This window comes from Oenanthe melanoleuca, chromosome 4 (genome assembly GCF_029582105.1).
Source record: "Oenanthe melanoleuca isolate GR-GAL-2019-014 chromosome 4, OMel1.0, whole genome shotgun sequence".
In the NCBI taxonomy this organism is placed as follows: domain Eukaryota; kingdom Metazoa; phylum Chordata; class Aves; order Passeriformes; family Muscicapidae; genus Oenanthe; species Oenanthe melanoleuca.
The window spans coordinates 55,647,899-55,664,434 of NC_079337.1; positions in this window are offsets into that span (position 1 = coordinate 55,647,899).

A 16,536-nucleotide genomic window follows, 5' to 3' on the forward strand; every position below is an offset into this window, starting at 1 on the left:
TGTTGTTTGAACAGTGCTGATACATTTTTGATAAAAGGCCTTGTATTATTGCTTTTACACAGTTATATCGTCCTTGCAAAAGACAAATTGCTAAAAACAGAGGACAAATGTACTTCCTCAGAAGTATTTTCACAGAAAATATATACAAAATTAATGAAATAAATGAAAAAGAAACACATAATAAACAAAAGAATGACATTTATGTGCAGGAGGCATATAAAAATTGCCTTTGCAATAGAAAAGACATCTTGATTGTGAAATTGGCTACTGTTGGAATAGCACAATTTTAGTAATCTCTCTGTCCCAAGCACAATATTTTATTCTTATTTTCTTTCAAATCTATCACTCAGTTTTCTCGACTATAGGAGTTTTCACCAACAAACATTGTACTGACTGTATCAGTAATTTATATCTGATAAGAAATGAAAATATTCATGGATTTCTGCAAACTGTGTGCTGGAAGTATGGCACAGAATGATGAATAGCCCTGACTATCAGAAGGTATTTGTGTCTTCTGTTATCTTTAAAAAGACAGATTTTGAAAACACATGAGATCTAATTTTTTACTTTGTTACTGTAGTCTTAAGTAGTGCAGTTCATCTCTAGGAAATGAGAAAATATTCATATACCAGCAGCACCACAACCTCATGTTCCCCCATTTTCCTCTCCTGCAGACTAGGATGTCTTCTGGGTACTGTGTCTAGCCTTTGCTGGAATTAGTGAGTCTGAGATGTATTTTTGCCTTTTCATTCAAATACTGGGCCTGGAAAACAGGTATTTGGAGAAACTGGGGACTGCCTGGTGGCTAGAGCTCTCCTTTCCTCAGAAGAGACCCAAACACCCTGATCACAAGTGTGAGCCTGGCCCATGCTGTGGTCAAACCCCCTCTGCAAACTGCAAATGCTGAATGCCATGGCTCAGCCTGCTGGACTGCAGAACTTGCACTGGGATGGGGAGGGCACAATCCACTTGATCCCTTTGCAGTGGTGGACAGTTACATTTTTAACTCAGGTAAAATAAAAGAGACATGAGCATTGTGTAACCTCAAGGCTGGACATTGACAGAGGATGGATGATTTCAAAACAAGAGCTGTGGCTTCACCCTTACCTGCACTGCTTATCCAGAAGCACAGGAAGCACCAGAGGTAGAACAGCTCTTGCTGCCTCCTGCAGATCCATTTACTGTAAAAAAACCCACCCCTGGTGCCTTGCAGTAACTGCTGCTGAATGGGGAGTTCCAGGACAGTTCTCATCTTTCTGAGTGCAATCACTTTAAGAATAGCTCAGATCTTTCTCAGCACTCTGTGTCCAAATATTTTGTATGTACTGTAGCTTAGCAATGCCTCCCAGGAAATATTACTCTGTCAGTGGGCAAACAATTGCTTAGCTTGAAAGAAGTGTAATTATTTAAGGCATGCACAAATGTTTTTGGCTGCGTGGTGCCATAACATTATTAACTGTGGGGGGAAAGCTAGCTAGCTCTTTTTTAGAAACCCTATTACCATTGTCCTAAAATGCAAAATTGCTGTAAGTCGATCCTGACCAGAATTCCACATTTGCTTTTGATAGTAGATTGGATTTCAGAGCAGGATTAAGTAAATAAGTCATATTAAAATGACAAAATGGGTAAATAGAATATAATGTGAAATGAAATGTAAATTGGATTTAGGCAAACACTTTTATACAGACCTCCCGTCAAACCCTATCAGACTGCTTCAAATTCCTACTGTGATTTCTGCTCGCAGTTCTATTACATGTTGCCACTCAAGGGCATTTGATGTTTTCTCTCTCTGGAAATTCATTTGCATTTAAATGATTTGAAATAATCATAAAAGCCAAGTGCTATGAAGTTTGAAATTAGTTACTGTCTATAAATTGCGATGCCATTAAAAGATGATTTTGAAGAGCTTTGCTGTCTCAAATGTATGCAGATTAAAATCTAACAAAGTACACCTTGTTACAAAACTGTAAAGAATGGTGTGACATGGACTTAAATTGATTTATTCTCCTACTAGTGCCTATAAACTTTACATACTTGGGTTTCTTCTGAAAGTGGAAAAAAACCTTTTCATTTGCCTGCTGAATCTGAGCCAAATTCTGTTCTCAGATGGGGTTTCATTGGGTGTATCTGACACCAGTGCTTGGCCCTCAGAGTTTAATCTATACGGTCTATTAAATTTCTGGAAATGCTGTATGAATAGTTGGGTCTCATAATTTTTTTATGGAGGGAATAAAAGAGTGGGATCAGGAACAATGGAGGCCATTTACAGCTGGCAGTATGCACATTTATACCTGTGTCTGTTCGGTTTTCCCCCTGCCCCTTGAATTTCAATGTTCTCCTGGTAGGTGTTTCTGCAGGCTCTTCTCTCTGAGGCAGCTGGTGCTCCTGGTATGTCACCCTGGAGCCAGCCTGGCCTTCTTGCCTTTGGAAAGGTGAAACCTGGTTGGGAGCACAAATACATTTTGAAATACTGAAGCCCCTTTTGAAAGAAAGCTTTTTCTCCATTTACCTCTGGATGAGCTTAGGCAATATAGAGCTGCCACCTCATAAACCCATCTTCTACCTCACCTCCCCTAGCACTATTCCACTTTTAACCTATTCCTGCTCTCTCTGAGGCCTTGTTACAGTATACAGACTAATATAAATTCCTGCTCTCTCTTTGTTTATACCATTGGGATATTATAACTTTACATTTTTGGATACCAATAGTACATTCCAAATATATTTTCCTATCCCCAAATAATTCTAAATGGACTTAACCACAGATATAAGCTCAACTATGTCTAGTTGTATAACTTGATCTTAAGATGTTTGTAACAAGGAAAGCGAAGTTGCCTTGGTTTAAAGGTCTCAGAACCCAGGGATGGAATTACCTCTTTATAAGCATATTTATGTGTGGATTTTTATTATTCAAAAGAAAGAAAGAAGTGCAAAGAACATATCTTAGAGGGCAAGAAAAGGTTTTGGTTTTGTATTTCCAGTCTAGTGGTTCAAAAATTCCTGGTAGAGTTTTCTTGAAGATAACATTAGCTGTACAATTCTTTCAGTTTCTAGTACAATCAAAAGTCCTATACCTGTTTGTGTATGAGTCATAAAGCAAAGCAGCTGTGTTACCCACCTCTTTAATAAGCAACTTTTATTGTCTGGAATTTTCTCAGTGGTTAGTGCAAGCTACCAGATCATCCTTCCTGACAAATCCTTAATGTAAATTAGTCTATGCACACTAGTGTGGGGACAATACCTGGTCTATCAGGCAGAATTTATGGTTGCAGGGTCAGAGTAGTGATGGGGAGTGGGAGAAGTGAGACAGGAGTGAATAAGTTTAATACAATATTGTTATTCTAGCATGCTACAGGCCTCTTATTCTAGTGTTCTGGTAGAGTCCTGATGCCTTACCAGAAGGAAAACCCTTATAGATTGACTGTGCAGCTCAGGCTAAATAACCCCAAATAAAGGACGAGTCTGTTCAGTTCTGATCATGCCCTGGAAAATCAGTTGGAGGACAATGGATTTTGCATAGATAATGAGAGGTGGGCCATTTGCCCTGGGCAAGTTTTCATTGCAAAAGCAATTTTGGCTTCTACACAGGTTTTGTTGAAAACCCCTTGCCTGAATCATTGATCCAAGATCAAGCATTCTTTCAGCCCAGGATGGTTTCATCTGAGCAGAACTACAGACCAGCATCTCTCTTTCATTGGAATGACCTGGCCACTTGGCTAACAACCATTTACTTCAGTCACTTTCCACAGGCTGCTTCAGGAACTTGGAACAGGACACTTTTGTCCATATCCATGAAGGGAGAGCCCTGGAGCAGCAGCACTGAGACACTGGGGATGATCAGTGCCTGAAGGTGTGGAAGTGCTGAGATACAGCAGTAATTTGGCCAGGGGTGAAGGATGCACCTGCTCACTGTTGAACTGATCCAAGTGGTTACTCCAGGTGCCTGATTTTCCCTCATGAAAGAAAAAAATGCTCTTGAGGACAGTGGATAGTCTATCTTCCAGTGGGAAATCCTTTCTAGCACACTCTATGGAAAATTAGGAAAAGTTTTCTTCTGAGCAAAGTCCTCCATCACAGCAGGGTTTACTTAAATAAATTAAAAGCTTATGAAAAGACTTTATTTTTGATGCCTCTTTTACATATGTCCTTTTAAGAAAGACATCCAATAAATGAGTTATGGTCATTGATTCTGTCTTGCTTTAAATCAATATTCACAGACCACTGAAGAAAGTTTTGCAAATCATCTGGCTTTGAGAACTCTTACTACTCAAAACAAGACCTGGCAAAACAGATAAAAAATTACTCATAACTGCAGATGAAATTGTGGCAGGAGATTTAACTGAAAAATATAACATTTTGTGAACTCAGGGCAAAACAATATCTCCCAGAACATATTGCAATCCAATCTTTGCAGATGTTATTGAAATAATGCAGAGTTTGATAAAAATGCATAAATTATACTTTATTGTTGTGGATTATAAAATATGTTCTGAAAGGGATGGTAAGCACAGCAGGCATTTTGCTTTATCTAGTTTGACAGCACTTCTTTGCCATTAAATGAAGAGGCATAACTTAATATGTGCCAAAGGCAGAGAAGGAAAGGGCCTGGACTGAAAACTGTCCAAAGATGGGACTATCTTCTTGTGTGCTCACACAATGCTTAGCACAGAAACCCCTGAGTGTTCAGGGCTCCCCTGGCACAGACACTAACATAAACAGCACGAGAAACTTTCTTTATTCTAAAATTATAATGTTTTCTTTATATTTTCAAATCGTCATGTTTCTGGACACAGCCTAAGTGCCCTTTTGGTTTCATCTGCCAATTTTTCCTGACCACTCCCTACAGGAATTTTTTTAGCTCTGCTTTGACCTATGCTAAAGAACACAGAGTTTTGGCTCCCCAAACCTGTGTAAGTTCAATATTACAGCTCAGGCTGGTCACTGCACAACATGGATTTGAGGGCCAGAACTGCAGCACTGAGTTTAAAACAGTGGGAGGTAACCCCATCTCTTACTACTGCAATGACTTTTTTAGTTTTAGGGCTTTTTCCCTTCAGGCAAGCATTTCTAAATGTTCTGGAGTAGAAACTAACAGATGGGATTTCTTTAAAAATATACAAACCACAACTTAGGGTTTCAATATAATTTTTCTTCTACCAGAAGGCAGGTAATTAATGATTCAATGTGCAGCCACCATACACTGGAATTTAAGCTGCTGGAAATCTCATTTGTAACCATAAGAATGCAAAGGGACACAAAAAGCTAGATTTGTTTTTGTGGCTTTTCTGAGTTAAAATTAAACCTGTTACCAAGAGCTGACAATGCAATATTGTGGCATTAAAGCCATGTTTATACTTTTTCATGCAGAATGTTTCCTGTGAATAACGACCTATACAATTTGTGGTGTTTTTTGAAGGCAGAGGTTAAAGTTATTATTCTGCTGTTGTAATATCTGTTTGTATCCACACATGCTGTGCCTACTGCCTGCATATTGTCTCTACTGCCTGCAGTTTGCTACCCTGATCACTGCTGTTAATAGGGATATTAGACATTCACTAGACAACACAGTTCCTTTTAGTTATCCAGCAGGAGACTGAGTTTTGTGAACATGCTGATTGTCCCAGATTTATCTTTCTGTAAGTCAGCTCTCTTTGGAGCTGGTGGGTTGCTCATTGTGCCTCTGTTCTTCTCATTCATTTTTGAAGTTGCTCTGTTACAGAGTCCCCAGCTCCTGTTTAGTCAGCTGTAAACAGGAGGTAACTGCTCCAGAGGAAAGTAGTCATGTAATTAATACATTCATCTGGATTTGTTTAATTTAAACAGGAGAATAAATTTATATAGAGGTGAAATACTTGGTTTCTTCTCTGGAACTCAATGCAGCAGTGTACTGGGGCAGAGAGTCATCCCTTCCTTGCAAGACAAGAGCCTTGTGCCTCTTTTTTCACTGCCTCCAGGGAATGAAATGGAATCCAAGAGCATGGCACTTGTCAGAAAACGAGTAATAGTTTAAGTCTAGAAAGCATTTAACAATATGCTTAACTTTAAGTCTTTTTTTTTTGCAGTCCCACCAGCCTCAAAAGGATTTAACAAGGCACTGAACATCCTCTCTGAACAAGGATACTTTCCTGGAGCTGGTTTTAACAAAGGAGCTTGCTACTTCCTTTTGCATTCTAATGCCCTTTTGAGTTCTATCTCTTCTGCAACCCCTCTGGGGAGCTGACTCTGCTCTAGGCAGGAGGAGGATAAAGGCAAAGGGTAAAGCAATCAGCTGTCATCACACCTTTGATCCTCATACCTGGTCATCCCCTGGCTGGTGGTTTCTCTCATCCACCCTTGGATCTTGCCCAGTAAATGATGTGGAAGGTCACACTTGCACATGCACCAGAGACTGACCATACCCAGCACACCCCTAAAACAAAATAAGTGCAGGGTCACTCAAATGGCAGTGCAGAATTGCTAACTGCTTTCTTGTGTGATTTTGGCCAACTGTTTGTCCAATTATGTTTTTCATGTTGATTTAAATTGTAACTCTACCAATATTTTCACATGATCTTTGCTTAGGGGGAAACTAAGCAGAAGAGTGAGCCCCGATTAATGGAAATGAAAGCAAATCTGTTTACTGATAATATATATGGCAATGCTGAGACAGGTAAATGGCACTCAGGGATTGCTCTCTGCTCATGTTTATGATCTTCAATATATTTGTGCATTTCTCATTTACTGCCCAGACTAAATTTGCATTTCCAAATTACAGATGTATCATGACAATTTTGGTCACAACAAGGTTAAAAATTCTGTCATTCAGCAGACCTACACTGCTACTTAGTAGTACTTCTGAATGGGATTTTACTGGTCTCTGTTCTTGTTGGAGAATATACTAAAATTCAGATTAAAGGTAAATGCCTTCTTTATGCACTTGAGTTTTTCATAGCTTCTTCCTCAGAGAAGCTTTTCTTTTCCTCATTTCATCTTGAAAGGTCATTTTAGGAACTAAAAAGCCCTGTTGCCAACTTTTTAAATAATTATGATCTCCAATAAAATGCCATCTATTTTTAACATTGTACTTTTTAATGTGTCTTTTTTAAAGACACAAGTAGACGACTGTTTCCATGAATAATGTATGACTTCAGATACTTTGAATGCTATGACATAAATTATCAACTACTTTTCTACTGTTTGCTGATAAAGTGGGGGTGTTTTCCACACACTCTGTAGTCAGATCATGTTTGGAGTCAGCTTCATTTTGTTGCTGTATTTGAATGATGACATTTCATCATAGTTTATGCCACTTAATAGCATAAAATGTCAGAAGGAAATATCATAACACTTCTGCAGGTGATAAGTATTCCCTGCCTCTAATCTGTGTAGTAAACCATGGTGGACTCTGTGAAGTAAATGCAGACACTGTGGCAAAGGTCCTGGGATTGGGAGCACAGAATGTGCCTGGTTTAGCAGTGGAAACATGTAGAAAATACGTCTCAAAAAATGGTTGTTGTCTTTGAAGGATTTCCAAGGATGGGCAATACTGATAAAAGTCAGAGAGAACTCCCACAGCTGTGTGCAGGGTCTGGTGGAGCACAGTGGTTGGATTTCACCATTGATGACTGAGTGACCAGAGCAGAGCATCCATGGGCAGTGCAGGAGTGTTTCCACATCCTCAGGTGTCAGGGTCAACAGCAGTGGTGATGTATTTAAGTGGTGATGTATAAGCTGGTAATTCAGACATGAAGCAGGAAGACACTGAAATGTTTTAAAAAGAGACTTAGAAGAAAAATGAAGTGCAGAGCTGAGGCTGCATTGTGGCAGTAAAATATTCAACTGGCTTAATGTGCTTCAGGAAATAGTGATGTTTAGGATGAAGAGGAGAAGAAAATTAGTAGAAGTGGAGAAAACATTTTTTTCAGGAAAGAAGCATATTAAAGCAAATAAAGAACTGGAGGGGGAGAGTCTGCTGGGACCTGGAGCTTAGCAGAGAAGTGGTAAAGCAAATAGCAGAAGTTAGAGAGAATAAGAGAGATGGAAACTGAAAGGAGAAAATAGCCTCACAGCACATGGAAACAAAATACTGGAGGAGACCCTGGGGGACACTAGTATGGATTTATGTCCTGCAATTATAATTAGTGAAAATGAGGGGATAAAATGAGATTTTGAATTTTTAGGAGCACAGAACTATTTCCAAGTCTTAAAGTAAGTTTTATGTTGTCCTTGTCTACTAATTTCTTTCTGAACTCCCTTATCCAATCCTTGTCTTTCCAGAAAGCATCTTGTCTGTGACAAACCCTGGGATGAACTGCACTTGTCAGTGGAAGACACAGCAGGAAGAAAACTGCAGAGAAATTGCAATATCCGTGTGTAACAAATATAATAAATATCAATAAATTGCCTGGTCAGAAATAGCACCAACATAAACAGGATGTGGCAACTGGAATGAGGATAGTAAATTATGCTCATCAAATGATCAGATTTACAGTGGGACAAGAGTATTTGTATTTTTAAAAATGCCATATGGCTGTCAGATCCCTGGAAGAAGGTTATGATTTGTGCTGAAAATTCATGAAGTAGTTGGACAGGCAGAAATGTGAACCTTTCTCTTTGGAAATCTAGAAATGTTTGAATCCTTTGGCAGGTTCTTGATCTGCAAAACAAGCCCTACATTTGCCTAACGCAGCAGCACTTCCAACATCTATTTGCTTTTTGGTAAGGAGGACAATGTAAATGTGAGGAATTTGTATCCTTGAGTCCACACATCTTGGGAATGTTTATAAGAGCATATATTTACTAATTTAGGATGGCTGTGTTTTACAGAGTTCTTGCAACTTCTTGTTATCTTGGAAATCACCCAGTCAAAATCACCAGGATTTTTAAAAATATCTAGTCATTGGATATTTTGCAAAAATAATCTAAGTAACTTTGGAGAATGGACAGTCCTGGATAACTCAGAAAAGGTGCCTGAATATTTCCAGTATTTTGCTACATATAATTCATTGTAGACTAGCGGCATTAATGTCAAATCCAGCTAGTTGCACAATAATTGAGGATTCATAAAATGTTTCTGGGAACCACCATGTAATTACCATTGTCTCCAGTGGTGGTACAGAAAAATAATATGCAGTATTTCAAGATATTTAATTAAGAAGTGTCAGTGAGTTACCTTGAAGATAACTCCTATCACCCCCATATAACAGGCTTGTGTATGAGTAGATGATGGATGAGTCCCCTTAGTATGAAAGACAGATGAACTGAGGAACATCAACATGATATTCAGAACTCAGTGTGATGAAGTATATATAATTGTTGTTTACTCTTTAAAGGTGACCTACAAATACAATGCATCATGGTTACTTTTCTTGTCTTCTTTATAATGTAATAAAAAACTCTAAAATATTCTCCAGTAGAAACCATACTTTTTTCTTTCCTTAGAAATTCTTGTCCATTTTGTTTTTTCCTCAAACATCTCTGATCCATGAAGGAATTAACAGGTTTATGATATCAGATATCAAGGAAAAAAAGATGTTTGTGTGAGGGTAATTTCTTATGTGGTCTGCTTTGGATGTGGGAGCTGTTATGAATTCATGTGTGGTTCACTAGTAGTGTCAGCAGCAAAACCCATCATCTCCATCTTGGGAATTGTAGAAAAAATTTCTTGTAGCTTTCACAATGAAAATGTAATATGAGATCCGGGAAAAACAGAAAACAGAACTTAAAGAAAAATGGGTTTCCTAATGGTTATTTCTGTCAAAGGAATTAAGGAACTACCAGCTTCTATTTATGCTATTTAGCATAAACAATGGGCTTTGTGCTCCTTGCTCAAGTAACTGCTCTCTTACACTCTGTGGGCTGCATTACCTTAGATTTTTGACTAAGTGCAGTTTTTTCTGCTGTCACCACACAGCTGACTCGATCACAGCCTTTAGTTTGGGAATCCTTGCATTTTACTCTGACTCTTGCTTACAGCCCATTTGTCTTCTACTCTCTCAGTGCCCTTCTCTGTGGACCCTAAGGTGATAATTACATTAGCTGTACTTCATCACAAGCTTGTTAGGGCTTGACAGTTGATTTTGGCTGACTATAATCAGCCTTGTCCCCACTTGTCATTGTCCCTTTGTGCAGTGGTTGAACATGACTCTTTCTACATTAGCAAGCAGTGTGCTCCATTAGGAGTGGATCTGCTGAGTGAAATAACCTGCACTGACCTCTGTGATACGTGTGGTTTTGGGGACTTTGTGCTACTTACAGCCTGGTCCTGCAGGCTGAATGCTCATTAGAGCCTGGAGCACATCTTTGGGTTTGTTTTCATCTGAAAGAGGCCAGTTGGTGTGCTCTGAGACAGGAGTCTTGTGGAAATCACAGCACGTAAAGGGGAGATGGTTGGGAGATTTAGAAATGCATTTCTGACCATTGGTGTGATGAAGGTGCCTTTGCTGCTTGCTGATCTACCCAGGGCAGAACTGCTTCAGCTGGTCTAGAGTGAGACCAGACTCCTGGGGCTTCCCTGTGCTCTGGATTAAAAGGTAGGTGAAAATATGATTTTCTACAAGTAGATCTTCTCTTCCTGCACCCATTTAGCAGAGGAAAAATGCTTTTCTTTTCCTCAGTGTGTGCATCTTAACAAAGTGTAATCTGGATTTATTCCCATGGAAGTATTTCAGTGTGATATCCAGCTGACTCCAGTGCATCCTCTCAAAACTACAACAGGTGGATTTTCTTGTCCCTTCTACCTCTTCAAGATGGCTGGGGCCCTTTTTTTTCCTTAGTCATAAATTTGGACATGAAAAGGAGAAGAATTGCATGCACCCACACTTTTCTCTCTCTCTGCATTTTTGCATGTCAAAGTACTTGATCCGTGTTGAAGTCCATGAATCTCTCATCTTGGACTGTGCATATAATTAATTAAATTGGAATAATAATAACAATAATAATAATAATAATAATAATAATAATAATAATAATAATGCAATTATTAATAAAATATTTCATTCTGTCAGTGGCTATAAAATTAAAATAGACTAGTAGACTTATTGGAAGATCCTACACCTTAAGTAAGAATATCTGTGGCTGAGACAGCTGATGTGTAAAAGTGTGATTGAAGAAATTCTCTATTTATTTGTCAGGAATATTTACTTGAAACAAGATTGAAAGCAAGGGCAGAGTCTACTTTTGGCAGCTGTTGCAACCACCAATGCTGGAAGAAGTGCAGGAAACAAAGGAGTTGAGAAAACTGAATTTTGCATTCAAAAAATGGTGGTGGGTTTTGCATTCATCAGTCATGGGTGATGTGTTGAGAGTAAAGTTGTGTCCATTCTGATTCTGTCACTGAAAAATTGTCCATGAGAAGTCTTTGTTAAAACAGCATTTGGTTCAATGGGGCCTTGGTTCACATCAGAGATCCCACAAAGGTGCTCAGAACACGGTGCTGCTATGAGGGAAGGCTCTCACAAATGTGGTATTTGCTCATTTTTCTGTGATTCTGAATGTCACCTTGTGCAAAACACATGCAAGCTGACTTTGGGTAAACTATTATTTTATGAAAATGTGGCATCACTATTCTAAACTCTTTATCTCTTTCTTTCCCTTTTTCCCCTTTCTTTTCCTTTTTTCTCTTTTCTTCCATGCAGGTATTTTGTGGAATATCCATTATTTATTTTATTTCATTCTGCATTTTTTCCCCACATGTTTCTTAAATAAAGCTCTCTTCTTTTTTCTGCATTGTAGGTCAACACTAGAAGCAACAATGGATGCTTCTCCTTTTTCTAACCCAAACATACACTTGTGAAGTCTCATAAATAACTTTAATACCAATAAGCACAGGCAAAACTTGTTGACTGCACAGGAGACATATTTGCAGACAGAGTGAAAGCATAAACAATGTCTTATCATTGTTCCAAATCAAAAGAAGGTCAGCACTAGGCAAAAAGTTTATAAGCATTGCACATCACAAAAGTGTCCTGAGAGGTTAGACACTAACAGCCAGATCTTCAGCTATAAAAATATGGTCTTAACACTGCTAATATTGCTGGAGATATGGTAATCCATACCAGACTGTCCTGGCCTTCTGATTTTTATTCTGAAGTTTACACATAATTTTTGTGATCAATCTCCATTTATGTCAATGACAAATGCATACTTCACACAGTCAGAAGCAGACAAAAAGGTGCATTCATTGTTATAACTGATAAATTAGTGTCTTTGTTCAAACAACTTGCATTTACATTCACTGTTAGAGAAGGGAAAGCTTCTTAAAAATTTATAAGCTGACTATGCAGGTTAACTTAAATGTGCAGTCGTACAGTGTTGACTCAGAGTTAAATTTAGGAGCACTTTGCAAAACTAGTGGAAAGCAGAGCATTTGTTCAACATCACAGACTTGCAAATGGTTGAGCTAAATATATGGTGAGCATTCAGTCACAGGTCAGGCTCAAACAGTGTGCTCAGAGTGCTTTCTGTGCATCGATTGGTCTAATTTTGGAGATCATTTCGTGTTTTATTCAAAACTAGACAAGGCTGGGAGGAAAACACGGACCTATGGGATATAGAAAAGGACTGATACATAAAGCATGATGCTCTGCTTCTCTTTGTGTGCCTTATGTAGCCATTTCTGGAAGCAGCACTCAGCTGCTCGGGATCAAGCTCTCCCTGAGTTTCCTGTGAGTGACACTGGGCATCCCCAGCCCATCTGACAGCAAAAGGATTTCAGTTTTTCAATTATTTGGTCAGAGGCCTCCCCCAGCTCTTAGCAAACTGGGACCTGGGCTTTCAAACCCAGACATGTACTGCCTGAGTAAATGTGTAATTCATGTGTGTAAATGCACATTGTGCTCACATAAATCAGTTGCTCTCATCCATGGGTGACCAGACAGCTGCCTAACTGGCCATGCTCCCATACAAATACCTTATTTAGAGACAGGAATTAGGCACCCATGATATATGGATGCCATTGTATGCCCTTAAACTGATTAATGGGAAAATTATTTTTCACCCTTTATTTGTTTCACATTCTCCTGTCTCCCTCTAACCTGTCCCAGGTTTTATGTCCCAGGGCATAAAACACTCTGCAATGACCATTCAGTCTTTCAGATAATAAATTCCTCTGGGGAGGAGGATTTGCATTATATGTTTTCTCCAGTGAGCCCAGTGTACTCTCCTGTGCAGGGAAGTGCTTGAGTTGATGCCTGTAATTCTCAGCAAGACCAGTGTCCAGGGGCTGTGAATTCAGCCCATCCCCTGTCCCCAGAGGTGCCCTGTAGCCAGCCTGCAGACAGCCACTGGTGCTGGGCATGTCCTAAGGAGCTTGGTCCTCAGAGGGTGTGCAGAGGCTGTGGTGGTACCTGCTGACCTTGTGCTTACAACAAAGACAATATCTGAAAACTCTCCCTCACCCCTTGTAAAGGTCCTTCTGTCACAGTGCACTGCTGGGGGAGAGGCCATACATTCCTGTTAACTGCTTTCTGCTGGGAATGACATTTAGTCAGATCTAACCAATTTTCTTAAACATGACCATGTTTGTTTAGTGCATCAAGCAGCTGTAGAGTCATTAAAGACTGAGGTGAGTCCAGCTTCAGATGTTACTTGAAAATGAGTGATCAGTCCTGCCTGGGCATAGGATGTTTCTGATATATTATGAGAAGGGCTGCAGAGTCCTTTTTTAATTTGTTATTTAGCCAATGACTTGCTGACATCTGAATCTGTGCAATTTTTATTGAATAATTCAAACCATAGGGAGCAGTAAATGTGACTGAATTAAAAGACCAAAAAATGCTTGAAAATGCTTTCATGACCCTTTTTATTGCTTAAAACTTGAAGATCAAACAAGAAAAAATTGCAGTTTAGGATCACTTCACACTGTACAAGGAACCAGCAGAGTTGCAGAGTTGAACTCATTGGGTATATCCACTTTAAATGGCATCTCTTTGTAGTCAGTCAGGACAAAGCTGTAGACATTAACAAGAAAATATTAACATTTACTTTGTATGTTTTTGCTTGTCTTCAGAGGATCATTTAGTTGGATCAGGCAATTTATGTTACCAGGTAGATTTTATTCCACCACTGTGTATGAATTACCTGGTCACACTTATTAACCCTGTTTTTTCTGTTTCCTTTTCAGCCAGCCTGAGAGGTGCAGAGACACAAAGAGTCCAGAGCAATGTTGGAATACAATGTTGGAGTATTTTCTGAAGTTTATAATGTATGTCATTTCTCAGAAGCTAAGTTAGGAAAGTTCAAGATTTCTGCAGTAATCTTTGTTGTGAAGAGGAGGATTGCCAGGTTTGGAGTTTAGGTTACAAGTTAATGTGCAGTGGGGGCAAAGGAAGAGCAGTGTCTCTCCTCTCTGAAGCACCACATCCTGGTGGTGCAGATGGTTGGGATGGATGCTGGGATCAAAGAAATCATGCTCTCTTTCACTGTGATAACTGCAAAACTCCTTGCTGACTTCCATGTTTATGATAGTGAGTGAATTTGATATATTTCAATAGAAAAAGGTCTGGGAAAGTGTATTTTATGTACAGTAATGAAGAAAATTATAATCCTGACTAAAATACACGTGCTCAAGGTTGTAAACACAGTGAGCAGTGCAGTGGCTGCTGGGCTGGATATGGCTGTCATTGCTCTCAGCAGTGAGATGTTCCTTTGCTGGTGTTGGGGGTGAGTGAGTGGAGTTTGTGCAGCCCATCCCTTCATGAGGCAAGAGTTACTCTCATCCAGGTGGAGAGAGCTTCACTTGTGCCCTGTGGTGAAGAACAAGCAGCTGGGAACACTGACCATAAACCAGTGCTTTTCTGTTAGCTGGCTATTTGCAGTTACACAGCTTTTCAAAACTAACTTATAGGTGCCTTGCAGGTCAATTTTTATGGCTTGCTTTGATGCATGATGGGGGACACTGCATAGGCCAAATGTCTATGCCCATATTTTCTTGGGCCAGTAAGTATTTAACAGCTTAACTGTGCAAAAATGTGTATTTAATCCCTCCCCACAAAGGCCATTCAGTTGTAAATATATCTCGATTTTTGAGTACAGAATTTGAAAGATGAGGTCACCAGAGTCCACATTCCACATGTGGATGTTGGAAGTAGCCAGGAGGGATTTCTGGAGCATGCCCTGTTCAGATAGAGGTCATATAGGCAAATGGCCATGACTCAGCTAGCACTGAATTAAACAGCTTCCAAAGAGCACTTAGCCTGCAGAAACAGAGAACTGACCTAAGCCAGTCACATGGCTGAAAATGTGTGTAAACAGCACTTATTTCACTCCACCACTGCTATCCCAGGACCAGGAAAGGCAATGAATGAGTGTGCATGTACAGCAATAAAATTTCCTGTTTGAAGACTTGCTATTCTGCAACAGCATTTCAGGGTTTCTTTTTTCCTTTTGTTCCCTGGGAATTTATTGCTTGAAAAATTCTCTGTGAAACTATGATTTCTTCTAGAGGATCTTCAGGAAGACCTGTGAGCTGTTTCCTGACAGGAGATTGAGAGAGAAGAGAAAATGAGCTGTTAACAAGAATGCTGCCTTGCTGTCTGAATTGCCCTAATTCATGAAGGGACATAAAGCTTAGCCAAAAATTTATGGTGCCTTAACCCTGGGAATGACTCAGTTGTTTAACAGCATGTTTGTGCTCACACAAGCATAGGATCTGAACCAGAGCATCTGCTGGAATGCTGGATGGGCAGGGGCTCTTCAGGAAGGACCATCCAGGGGGATGGAGGGAGCTCTCTCTGCAGGCAGCAGGGATGCATGGAGCTCTGCCCTGGCATGGCAGTGAGACAGCTCAGAACTTGCAGGTTAGGATCAGTGGGAGTAATAATGTGAGTGGTTTTGAGCAGGGTGCCTGCTGGGAAGAACAGATGAATCCTTCTGCAGACAGCCAGAAGTCTCATGTCTGCAAGCCCTGGTCCTCATGGGGCACTCCAACCACCCAGAAACCTGCTGGACACAACAGAGCAGGACACAAGTGATCTGAGAGGTTTGTGGAGCACAGGGATGGTGACTTCCTGCAGCTGATAGAACAGCCAGCAAAGGGAGACACTCTGACAGACCTGATACCAACATGAGGGCTGTGGGCAGGCTTGGCTTCAGAGACCATGAGCTGTGGAGTTGCAGGTCCTGAGAGGTGGGAGAAGTGCCAAGATCAGTACCACAACTCTGAACTTCAGAAAGATTTTGTCTTGTTCCAAGACCCATTTGGGAGAACCCCATGGGACATGGCCTGAATAGATGAGCAGTCCCTAATGGCTGGCTGATTTTCAAGATCACCTCCTCCAAGCTTGAGAATGGTCCAGCCTGACAAGCAGGAAAGCAAACAAAAGTGGCAGAAATGGATAAACCAGAGCAAGGAAGCCTTATCCCCATTGAAACAGGAGTGGGGTAGAGAATAACAAATTCTGCATGCACAAATCCCTGGACCTGAAGAAATCTGAAGGAATCTCCCTATAGAAAGGGGATCTGTGCTCTGAGCAGCTCTTCCACCTTTTTGTGACATGTGAGTTTAGTTTTTTTCCTCCTCCTCAAAAAAAAAAAAAAAAAAAAAAAAAAAAAAAAAAA